The sequence below is a fragment of the Capsicum annuum genome, unplaced genomic scaffold, assembly GCF_002878395.1.
Source record: "Capsicum annuum cultivar UCD-10X-F1 unplaced genomic scaffold, UCD10Xv1.1 ctg82396, whole genome shotgun sequence".
In the NCBI taxonomy this organism is placed as follows: domain Eukaryota; kingdom Viridiplantae; phylum Streptophyta; class Magnoliopsida; order Solanales; family Solanaceae; genus Capsicum; species Capsicum annuum.
In genome coordinates this window covers 101,159-103,713 of record NW_025893187.1, presented here as the reverse complement: position 1 = coordinate 103,713, position 2,555 = coordinate 101,159, and the positions used below count along the sequence as shown (strand labels likewise).

At 37.1% G+C, this 2,555-nt stretch overlaps 1 non-coding gene across 1 annotated transcript; it reads left to right on the top strand.

Moving 5' to 3' along the window:
• Positions 1-1,767: 1,767 nt before the first annotated feature.
• On the top strand, positions 1,768-1,845 carry LOC124895467. The gene has a single exon (XR_007051728.1). It is a non-coding gene; the product is annotated as a small nucleolar RNA SNORD36 (small nucleolar RNA).
• Positions 1,846-2,555: the final 710 nt, after the last annotated feature.

Below are 2,555 nucleotides of genomic sequence, written 5' to 3'. Positions count from 1 at the left end.
CTTCACAAAACGCCGATAATAACCTTCCAAGCCAATAAACTCTAAATCACGGTGGGCAATGTGAGTCTAGGACAATCATGAACCACCGCAATATTTGCTGGATTAACCATAATACCTTTCTTAGTCACTGCATGATCCAAGAAGGAAATAGACTCTAACCAAAACTCGCACTTAGAGAACTTTGCATACAACTTCTCATCTCTCACTTTCTAAAGCAGAATCCATAAATGCTCCAAATAAACCAAGATATCATATATAAATACAAAAACAAAGGAGTTGACCTATGGTCAAAACACTCGATTTATCAACTCCATGAACGCGGCAGGGGCATTGGTCAACCCAAAAGACATAACTGAGAACTCATAATGACCATATCGAGTTTGAAAAGCTATCTTTGGAATATCCAAAGCTCTAATCCTCAATTGGTGATAACCGAACCTCAAATCAATTTTAAAAAAAATACTACAACACGAGAAGTTGATCAAACAAATCATCAATGCAAAGAAGAGGACACTTAATCTTAACCATCACCTTATTCAACTGTTGATAATCAATACATGACCCATCCTTTTTCTTCACAAACAAGACAGGCTCACCCTAATGTTAAATACTAGGTCAGATAAATTTCTTATCCAACAACTCCTACAACTGATCTTTCAGTTCTTTCAACTCTATTGGGGTCATCCTATAAGGAGGAATAGAAATGGTTTTGGTGCCCAGCTCAACATCAATACTAAAATCAATATCTCAATCCAGAGAAATACTAGATAAGTCCGTAAGGAACACATCCATAAACTCATGGACAACACAAAAGAATCTAAGAAAGGAGACAATACAATAATGGTGTCACAAAAATAAGCCAAGTAAGATAAACATCCCCTCTCAACCAATTTATAAGCCTGAACATAAGATATAATCCTCTTAGGATCTGAATGAAGTGCACCCTTCCAAGCTATCCTTGGCACACCAGCCAAAGCTAAAGTCACAGTCTTAGCAAAACAATCTAAGACAGCATGATAAAGAGCCAACCAATCCTTATCCAAAATAACATCAAAATCGACTATATCTAACATAAGCAAGTCTACCAAAGTCTCACACCCGGGAAAAGTCATGACACAAGATTGATGCACCCGATCCATTACTAAGGAATTACCAATCAGGATAGATAATCGAATAGGTATAGTAAGAGGCTCACTAATAGAATCAAAACAAAAATAAAAATATACAGATACATAGGATAAAGCTGATTCGGGATCAAGTATTACAAATGTAGGTCAGAAACAAAAGGGGACGATACATGTAATCACAGCCTCAGAAGTCTCTGCCTCAAGTCTAGATTGTATAGCATAACACTGACCACAACTACCATATATATAGGTATCCCCACGACTACCAATGGCCTAAGTATCCCCATGGCCACCCCCACGAGCTCCACTACCTCTTCCCCTCGCACTAATGGTAGCACCCTCTACCCTCATAGATGAAATAGGAGTAGCTCTAAACACACGATGATAATAGTCCTTATCCATATGGCCAATTTCATCATGAACATAGCAACCTCCACGACCAGTCTCAATAGAAGAAAGTACAACTAAGACCGAATGGATACCTTGAAATACGGAACTAAAAAATGTACCACCTGAACTCTGTAACACCGTCTGTACTGGCCTACCATGGTATTTACGAGAATGTAATACCCCATACTTTTATTAGTTCATTTCAGCTTTTAGTACATGTATAAGAGGCTGAGAACATGAAAATTTAGCTAAGTGTTGAAGACTTACTTTTATTTTTGGAATCTAACTTTGATGATTTTTAAATTGACCTTTTTAACCCTGAGACGTAAGTTTTTGAGTTGATTCATGTTCAAGGGTGTAAGTAGCATGTCTTGGGTGAGTTTTAGATTTTTTGAATGAGGTTTGGACCATGTTTAGATTTCTAAAATAGCAACTCACCGCGATTGCACCGTGTCGTGGTGGCTATGGCGGTGGAAGCCTTAGCATGTCACGGTGAGAGCCCAAACGGTGTTCCAATTGTAAATTTTAATTTCCAAGGGCAATTTAGTCTTTTTTCACCACCCCCAAATCGTGAAAACATGGGATTAAACCGCTGAAAGGGCATATTTTACCCATATTCCCCAATTTCATTCAATAAGAAACCCTAAACTCTCTAATTGTTCATCAAGCTAAACCTCCCCCCCCTCCCTCCAAGAAAGATCAAGAATTAGGGTTTCCAAGCCAAGAACATTCAAGCTTGTGATCTTCTTCAGGATTTAATTCTTAGAGGTATGTTAGATGTTCATCCATGGAAACTTTTCACCCATAGAGTCCAAAAATCCATCTTATATATTTTAAATTATGAAATCACATGTTTATAATGATTTATCTCCATGAAGCTTTTATTAATTTCGATTATACATGATGTTTACAATCTATTTTCGTTGAAAGAAGCCCTTTCACATTTAAAGCATAAAATTTCATTTAAATCCCTAAGTATGGTTTTAGTATTATAATTATGTTTTTCCCACATATGTCACTCATTTCCATGCTTAAGCC